Source organism: Trachypithecus francoisi, unplaced genomic scaffold (genome assembly GCF_009764315.1).
Source record: "Trachypithecus francoisi isolate TF-2019V2 unplaced genomic scaffold, Tfra_2.0 Lachesis_group1, whole genome shotgun sequence".
Lineage (NCBI taxonomy): Eukaryota > Metazoa > Chordata > Mammalia > Primates > Cercopithecidae > Trachypithecus > Trachypithecus francoisi.
The window spans coordinates 87824993-87834760 of NW_022681454.1; the positions used below are offsets into that span (position 1 = coordinate 87824993).

Genomic DNA, 9768 nt, shown 5'->3' on the forward strand with positions numbered 1-9768 from the left:
TGTGGTACAGTAAAAAGCAAGCAAGTACACAGATGAAAAACTCTGTTATTCTTTAACAGACTACGTTAACTCAATTTTAATTTATTAAACTTTCATAGACTCTACATATTTTGATATTGTAAAATTTTGAGACCCTCACTATGGTTCACGGGCGTTAACTATATTTGGTGCCATTACCTTTCGGCTTTGTAGACACATCAATTTCATGAGTATAGTCATAGCATTTTGGAGCTCAATGGTACTTAGAGAACACCTAAGTAGTCCAGACTTTACAGACTCAATACCTACAGGTTTGAGGTAGTAACACAATGAATTGAAGCTGTTAGGCACAAGAGACTTCTATAAATGCTCAATGTCAGTGAGACATTGAGAAGTGGGGACTACAGCAAAATAATGAAGTAGCATATATATTGCTGTTCAGCTCCAGCCTAGAGAATGTGGGTGAGGGCTTCATTTCTTTTTATATAATAGATCTGATGTGTAAACACTGGCTTAATTAAAAAATAAATACCTGGAGGTCACAGTTTTCCTGCTGGGCGCACAGACTGCCAATTTTCAATTCTGATTTGGTACGTACATCTCCACATCTGAGGCCCAGACAGGTAAAGTGAAGTATACCAGGTCTCTCAGATGCTCACAGCAAAGCTTTCTTCTACTCTGAGAATCCACTTGGGTAGACAGTCCCTCATGTGAAAGGAGACTGTAAGTGCATTTTCACTAACTTAATCAGAGTTCAGCCCCTTACCCTGACAATAATAGACTTCTGCTCTCTGACTGTTTTCAGAACATGTTCGACATGAAAATAAGAACAATCATCCATACCCACTTGTCATCAGCAATTTTTACTCAACCAAGGATGCAGGTGAAAACAAACATGCATTTATTAACTTTAGCCCCGACTAAAATTTTTACTGGAATTTAAAATTCTTAATTTTAATTAACAATTAAAATGTTAGCTGCTTCATTTTTACCTGCATTTTTCAAGGAGAAATACCTTGTAGAACAATTCAAAGAAAGGCATGCTTAATTAACAATATGACTAAGTATAAATTTAAGAATCATGCTACGTATAAAACAAATTAGAAACAGGTCTTAAGGATTACGAAAGTTTTGCTGCAATCATGGAGCTGTAAGCCATGCTTTGAGTGGATTGAGAAACTAATTTGGAGTGAAGGAATGAGCATTTCAAAGTGATGTCATGGCAAAAGCAGAGAGCAAGCTCCAAGAAAGTGGAACTCACAACAAGTCAAATGTCGTTTGCATTTTTGAACAACAATTTTTTAAAAAAATGTATGCTGAGAAAGCACATTCACATTACAGAGTAAAAAGGAAGAAATACAAGAAAAACTTCTGTGTTTTATTCAGCATATCTGTCCTATACAGTCATAATTCAGAATAAAGACACAGAGGCAATGCAAAATTTTGAATCTTGATAATATTTGCAGGCTGTTACATTTTAGAAAAACTGTCAACAAGAATTGAAACAAAAAATGCTCTGATTACTCAGAAAATATAGTTCACACAAACACTTTACTCCCTCAGGCATTTCATTTAACCAAAGTTATACATTATAAAGAAAGAGAGGAGTCTCCCATAGACAAAATATGGTTATTTTAATTTTACGCTATTTAGAAATCATTAACAACTGATTTCTGAAAAACAATCAAGAATCTATTAACATAAAGCATCTGATTATTCTTCATAAACCAGATCTCCCACTTGGATGGACTATTTGCAATTCAAGTTTTAAAAAAATTATCTGTAACTCTTTTTTCCTCCAGAAAATTAACAGATGCAAACGTGATTGTCAAAGGAGCTTTGGAGATAGATCTCCATCTGTCCATTACTTAATTAGCAACAATGCTGAGGTCCCCGGAGATGCCTGACACTGAGTTTTTACTCTCTAGCCTCCAGAATTTTTTTTAGGGTTCTCTTGCTTCTGTAAGGGTCACAAGGCTGTGAATCCTGACTAAACCAATCTTCTAGAGGTGGCTTGGTATCCACACTATTTAGGATCCAAGAATTAAAAATTTTAAATGGAATCTGGTGTGTAAGGCCAATACATTATCTTGTCCTAGATCACCCAGCTGATCCCCACGATATTTCTGCTACACTAGACCCTTGGGACAGAGATGAGATCATGGCATTGTCATTTAGGCAGACTTACTGAATTGACTCTCAATTTTGGAGGAAGGGGTGCATAGTAACTGATTCTCTTCCCTCACCATGGAGAGGACTCTTGGACGTTGTCTTCAGGTCCTGGTCATTTTCCCCTTAGCCAAGAATTAATGGGGAATTAGAAAGAGGAGTTCTGGATTTTCAGCTTCAGCTCTATTAGTGACTAGAAACAGTTATTAACTTCCTTGGGACTCATCTGTAATCATTTTATTTCTTTGTAAATAAAGGCAGTGGTTTCCAAATCTGGGTACTGGAATCCTTTTGGGACCTTTATAAAAATACAGATTTCTAAGCCCCACCTCCAGATTCAGATTCAGATTAAGGTCATTTATAACTGCCTGGTAATAATAATTGGGGTCCCAGATTATGCTGCTAGCTTCAAAATAAAGCCAATAATTTAATTACCGACATGAACAATTAGAAAGCTGTTACTATGTTGCCAACTCCAATATGCCCAGTTAAAAAGCTGTGAAAACTTTTCTCACTGGCATTCAAGACAGTACGTGATTTAAATTGTAAGGGTATATACATTTTCTCCCTGAAATTCAGTAATTTCAGAATTTCAATCCAAATGCAGACTCTAAATGTTTTTATTATTCCAGACTTGATGCTTATGTGAAAAAAGTTAGTTTATCACTAATTTGAACACGCTGATATGGACAAGAAAGAGGTCCAAGTAATTTTTTTTTTAAAAGCAAAGTGCCATATTTGGTTGCACTCCAACTAATTCAAGCAGACGAATCTCTGACTTAACTGGCACTGTTCTTCTGTTTAAAGGTATAGCTTCATATAAAAGGGTGTCAATATCACAAAATTGTTCTATTCCAGAGAAAAGACAGTGAGAGCTGAATGAAGCCCACCAAGAAAATGTTCAGGAACACAAGTAAAGGTTTTCTTCTCTAACTTTTCCTCAGAATAACTGTTTTCCTCAGAATAACTTTTAGGGGACAGCAAAACACAAGAATAAAATGTCTAAAAATGCATACAAACATATTTAAATATCTAACTAAGAAGACGGACAAGTCACAGAGCAACTGACGAAAAGAAAATATGGCAGATGCTGCCCTTCCTTCAGGAGCTCATGGCTACCAAGCGATCTGGTTCATCTTCACAGCCTGTCAGTTCCTCACATGACCACCTCAGCCTTCTGTGCCAACTATTGTAGTTGCATTCTGAGAAATGAAATAATCACGCCACAATGTGGTGTATATCGTAATGTCAATAGTTCAACAGCAAGATTCAACTGAACAAGGCCTAACCAGTAAATTACTGCAAAATAAATAAAAAGATGGCAGGGAATGGCAGATTTATGATATTATGGCCACTCTGGCTAGATTTTCTTAAAGTAGCAGTATTAGGAAAATAGATCTTAGTCATAAAATAATTAACAATTCAAAAAAGATCAAATATACAGAGACAGAGACTAAAACAGTGATTACCAGGGTGAAAATGGTCAGGGAGGAAAAGGGGACATCCAGGTCAAAGGATACAAAGTAGTAGATATAAAAGATGATGTATATGTTATTTGGTTCCACTACAGACACGTCACCATTTTACTATATATATATATACACACATACACATAATGTATATATCTTATAACATGTTGTATACCTTAAATATACACAATGAATTTTACTTTTTTAAAAAGTAACTCACGTAATATTTCAGTCCATCAGAAATTCTACTGCAATTCTCTTTCCCCAACTTGATACTTATTTTTTCTTTTCTTAATGATTCTTCGATATAACTGCCATTACTCCACTCATTCTTTGCTTCCTCCTTCTATAGACACAAAATCAGCACCCCTTCCTTATTGCCCATCCAGATCCATCCGTCTTTTATAAACTAACTCAAGGTTCCCCTCCTCCTTAAAGTCTTTCCAGACTAATTCAGTACCCAAGGATCTTGCTCTTTGACTTTACTGTCATGCAGTCAGTAAATCATAAGTCTTGCCTTCCTCAATCAGGCAATTATGCTATTCAGAATACTGCGGAAAATGCTTGTCTATCAGATCTGTCAGATCTCTTGGTCGGCTCTTGGCATCTTGCAAACTGGGAGCATCTCTTCTTTGTATCACATAAAGCAGGAGCTTTCAGACTTTTTGGAACATAATGTATAATGAGGTATAAATTTTACATCACAGTCCATTATGCAGGTGTGCATACATACACACATATATGTATATATATTTAAGGAATTTCATGAACAATACTTCCTCTTCTGTTTCACTCTTTTATTTTTCAAAAATAAAAATGCTGATCAGACCCACTAAACTGACTTCACAGTGTGTTGGTTTGAAAAGCACCATTCTTGAAGGGCACTTAATGATTACCATGGGATTACTATAACTATTTCTCTCATTTAAAAAATAATTTTTAAAAATGTTTGTGGCCTTTGGGGTCTCTTTAGCGTGTGTTTCTGAGTTACTTGTTTGTTCAGTCTGTTTTTTACACTATCATACGTTTGCCTTTTGGAGTCATCTAGGACATGTAAATACTTAGAATATATACTATTTGTAATTCTTTTCCCCTGAACTCTATTCTCATAAAAGTAAGAATCTTTGAGTTTTTATAACTCATTTCTATAAAATTCAAACCTCTGCTCCCTCATTCTCTCTCTTATTTTTCTAATATGCAAAGTAGGTGGTAGACATTGGTGGATGAAATATTTGAGCCAAAAAGAATTAAGACTTTTCCCCGTTTAAGCAGCCTATTGTAAATTAAGGTAAATACAGTTTTCAGATATTTGAAGAATATAAATTTGGGTAATCTGAATACCATAGATCCTTAAAATGAATGCATTCACCTAAGTCACCCTGATAAAATGGTTTACTGACCAGATGAGTTGGCAGGCCTTTTGGACTTCAGTTTGTAGGTGGATCCTGCTGCCCTTTCCATTCTCATCTTGCCATCTTTACGTACTCACACTATTTTTCAACCACCTGGAGCTGCGTATTTTCCTTGGTCTCTGCTTATTTTGGTTCCCATGCCAAGAATGTCCTTTCCTCTCCTCTTCACTGGACTAGGTCCTCTCATCTTTCAGGTCCATGGGAAACTCTCCTTATTCTCTCCACCTCTACCCCGGCCTCCACAGCACCCCGTCAGGGCACTCCACCAGCGGTTGCTGGCAGTGTCCCTCCCAAGTTTTGCAGGCTGAGACTATGTCTTGTTTATTCTTCTGTTCCACAATCTAGGACCATGTTTAGTCCAGGATTAAATATATGTTGAATGTATCAACATATATTCACGAAAAAGTGAATAAATGAGTGCATAAAGGGCAGGAGCAGCTGCCAATGAAAGAGCTCAAATATGAGCTGTGGCTTCTCTGAGCCCAATATTTTATAATTTAGTGATTCCAGGACCAATATTTCCATGCTTCCTGCAGGCTGCAGATTTTGCCACTGGAAATGCAAACGGTGAAGGATAGCTAGATCTAAATATAGTCTTTTAAGTATGTTGAGGCATAATTAAGAAAATGTTGCAGGAACAAATAATTAAGCATATTGGGCAATTCTTTTGAGGCAATTAAAACACTCAAATTTCAAAACAACTTGCTGGAATCCAGCCTGCCCTCCAATTGACACTGATCTGACTCATATAACGCTTCAGTCCTCTACTTCCCATGTGAAGCTGATGCACTTGTGATTTTGTCCTAATCATTTTCGTAGGAGTCTAGTTAGTGATTAGGTGAAGGCTCACCACACCACAATACACTGTACATAGCTCTCCATGAGTTCCTCTACTGTTTCCAAAATAAATTTCAATCATATAACATCTAGACTTGCAATTGCAATTACTGGATTTTTTTTCTCTTTTGAGTCAATAACCTATTCCCCTGATTAAAGACACACAAAACTTGAAAAGTTAAACACACACAAAAACTCGAAAAATGTTCTTCCTGCTTCTATTTCAAAAGAACATTCTCTAATGCAAACTCCTGTCTTTTGCAGATAGCAGCAGAGATTTTCTGCTTTGGGCTGTGACTCATGTACCTTTATTCCCACAATTGTTACTCAGGGCAGGCCAATGGTGAGCACAATGGGAAAAGAAAGAGTAGTTTATAACTGGAAAATAAGCACATACGGGAGAAGCACACTCAAAGCATTATCAAAGTAAAATATGCAGCAGCACCAACAAGAGCAAACAAAAGCCCACGCAGGAGATGTGTAAATATTTCATGAAGCTAAGCCTTAATCAACCCTCTCTCCCAAATCTTGCTGGTGTTGTAAACACTTCAGTTTCTTCCAGTCCCACCATGACCCAGATACCTTGCAAAAACAAAATAAAAACATAGTCCAATGGATCTTTAAACAAATGTGTTGTGAAAATATTTAGATGGCGCATATCCACGTACTGCTTTAACCCAGAGGAAGAAGACACCTTACTCAAAGGTGGGTGCTTCTTGAGTGACTGCTCAGAGCTCCGTTTCTCCCCTCCCCCTTCAAGCCTTTTGCTCACCTCCTCGGCTGCTTTGTGGACATTCACATCATCTTAACCTTGAACTGTCTACACCCCAAGCGGTGATTTCTCCCAACGCCCCTCCAGCAAGCCCTTGAAACCTGGTCTGGATTCGATGCCTTCCCACCACCCAAAAATCACTTCCCAGTGGCATATTAAGTACCTCTCCTTTTTTTCCTCTTTCACTATCCATTGTTGCGTCTGAAATGTTGCTTACATCGTCTCCATCTGCCTGGAGAGCATGAAGATCTTCTGTGTGTGTTGGCTGACAGGCTCCTTCAGATCTCTTTTAAAGCCCATCTTGAAAGAACTGTTTATCGCCTCTAGTCTCTACCCTGATTTAATGTGGTTCCAAAGTTCGCCTCTATTAGTGAACAGGTCTCTACAACGATTTCCCTTTATCAACCCCTGCCCGCCCTTCCTCTTCTTGTTGCCTACCTCAAGAAAACCTATATATATACGAATGTGTATACACACACATACATAAATGCATATTTAATATATATTTCTATGGTGTTTTGACCTTAAAGGGGATAAGCATAGGAAAATGAGATAAATGTTACACACACACACACACACACACGCACGCACACCCCATATTCGAATATTCGCAGTGTGCAGACCGGATTGATTATAAATCCCCCTGCCCACGATCAGCAGGCGTCTTCTCCCATTTACCTTCAAAGCCAGAGCCTAAGAGAGCAATGACCTTGCAGAGAAATTCATCACCTGCCAGAAAGACTGCCCCTCCTAGAGCGCAGGATGGGACGGAGACAAGAGCAACAGGCAAAGGATCCCTGGGCAAAATGTGGGATCGAATCCCTTCCGAATCCCTACAGAGCACACCACCAGGCTCCGGTACCCGGCGCTGGCCGCCGGGCGTAGGTGCGCAGGGGGCGTCTTCTCCCACGGCCGCGGGTCTCCTACCTGGTCTTCCCGGCTCCGCGGCGCGGCGGGGCCACTGCCTGCGCTGTGGCGGGGGCTCCCCGTCGCATATCCCAAGCACCGTCTCTCGGCGCCACACCGATGGCTCCGGCGGGCCCGCGAGCTGAGGTCCTTCTCAGCCCGGTCCCGGAGCGAGCTCCGTGCGTTCAGGAACTGAAATTACTATGCCAAGAGCACAGGAGGCGCGCAGCAGTCGGGCGGAGACCGAGGGGGCTGCCCCCACCGCGGGGCTGCAGACGCCGCCGCCGCCGCCGCCCCAGCCGGGCGCAGAGCCAGTTTGGAGGTGAGAGTTCACTTGCCCTACTGTTCATCCGTCAGGCCCGGGGTGCACCCATCTGTCCAGCGCTGCCCAGCCTGAGCATCCGAGAGAGGGGTGACAGCTTTGCAGGCGGCGGCGGCGGCGGCGGCGGCAGCAGCAGCGGCGGCAGCAGGAGGCCGAGCTCCGCCCCCTCCAAACCCCCTCCCCCGCCTTCCCGGTCCTGGGGGAAAGTGTTGCAGCCTGGGCTGCTGAGCGCCGGGCCGGAGAGCTGGGAAAGGGCTGTTGGGTTGCGGTTCTGCACCCCTGGAGACCAGAGACAGATGGAAAGTTAAGAAGGGATTAAGGAAGAGGGCTGGGGGCCCAGAGCGATTTAACAGGCATTCTGGCCCTTGCTCCCTCCCACAGGTCACCAGACTCCATGGCTGAGTCTAGACTCTAGCAGAAGGTTTCCAATAAAGCCACGTGCAGTGAAGATCTGAAAGCAAGATCATCCGATGAGTAATATGTTTTCCAAATGGACAGTATCCTGCGTATTCCGAGAGGCACTGCTGACAGTGTTCCCGTCCCCACCCCTTTCCCCCTACCCCATGGGCTTGGAGGGCTTTATGGGCTTTGGAAATCGTCCCTGTTGAGCAGCTCCAGAATTCTGAATGGATGTGTAGTATGGTTAGCAGCTGTAGATGGTGCGAAATGATATGAAGAAAAGAGCTTCATTATTAACTGGGTATTTGTTGGAAGGCTCTGTGCAAAATGCCTTACATACAGCCTCAGCCTCTTTAATTCTTACTACAACCCATTGAGGTGCCTCACTATGTGGACTAGGAAACGGGCTTAGATGATCTAAACACTTTGCTTGAGGTCACACAGTAGTAACCTGCTCAGCTGGGATTCAAACTAATCCAAAATATATCCTCTCAACTAGTACACAGCACTCACCTGGGGGGTCTTGTTAAAATGCTGATTGGGATTCAATAGGTCTAGGGTAGGCACTGAGGAAACGCTTCTTTAGTTTCTTTCTTTCTTTTTTTTTTTTGAGACGGAGACTCACTCTGTCTCCTAGGCTGGAGTGCAGTGGCGCGATCTCGGCTCACTGCAAGATCTGCCTCCCGGGGTCAAGCGATTCTCCTGCCTCAGTCTCCCAAGTAGCTGGGATTACAGCGCCCACCATCACGCCCGGCTACTTTTTGTATTTTTAGTAGAGACAGGGTTTCTCCACGTTGGCCAGGCTGGTCTGGAACTCCTGACCTCAGGTGATCTCCCCGCCTCGGCCTCCCAAAGTGCTGGAATTACAGGCATGAGCCACACCCAGCTCAGGATAGGCAATGCCCATGTAATGCCCATGCTACTGGCCAAAAGATCAAACTTTCTAAGCCACTAGATCAGGGATTTTAAATAAGTTTCTTCTTTTATGCCAGGTGTAGTTAATTGACAGCTGCTTCCTGAAGGTGGGTTAAGAAGGATTCTTAGGCTGCGTCTGGGTTCTCGGGCTAGCCATGTTCATTTTGGTTGAAGATGAAGGGAGCTGGGTCATCTTCCCTACACTAGGCTGCTTCTCAAAGGACATTTTTATTACAGGAGTGGTTGTGGCATAATATCTATGTCATCATCGTATTCATATCATAAATATGCTAAGCACATATGTCTTTATTCCAGTTCTCCCCCTCATTAAGCAAACTAAGCCAAAATTTTAGTCCTAACATTTGTATAGGATGAAACCCTTTACAAAGTGCTCATGTGAATAATTTTATTTGTCTTTATACAACACTGTAAGGCAGATATAATTTCACTTTACAGGAAAGGAAACTGAGATAGGGTGATTTTCCTGAGATTATGCAATGAATATATTATATGTGTTGTAGGTACTAGATTGTGACCGAGCTCTAGCTCTGTCTAGGGCTGTTTTTACTATGTTACTGTATTCATTTC

At 41.4% G+C, this 9768-nt stretch overlaps 1 protein-coding gene across 3 annotated transcripts in view; it reads right to left on the reverse strand.

Annotated features, from left to right (window-relative positions):
• The window catches only part of GPRIN3 (GPRIN family member 3), a 70212-nt gene extending 62461 nt beyond the window's left edge, over window positions 1–7751 (reverse strand). The window contains exon 1 of one of the 3 annotated variants that reach the window (XR_004438047.1): window positions 6802–7449. The gene's annotated coding sequence lies outside the window, so the exon portion shown is untranslated. Of the gene's footprint in view, window positions 1–6801; window positions 7450–7565 lie in introns of those variants that run through there. The other 2 variants (XM_033214814.1, XM_033214815.1) reach the window with 2 other exon arrangements.
• Window positions 7752–9768: the final 2017 nt, after the last annotated feature.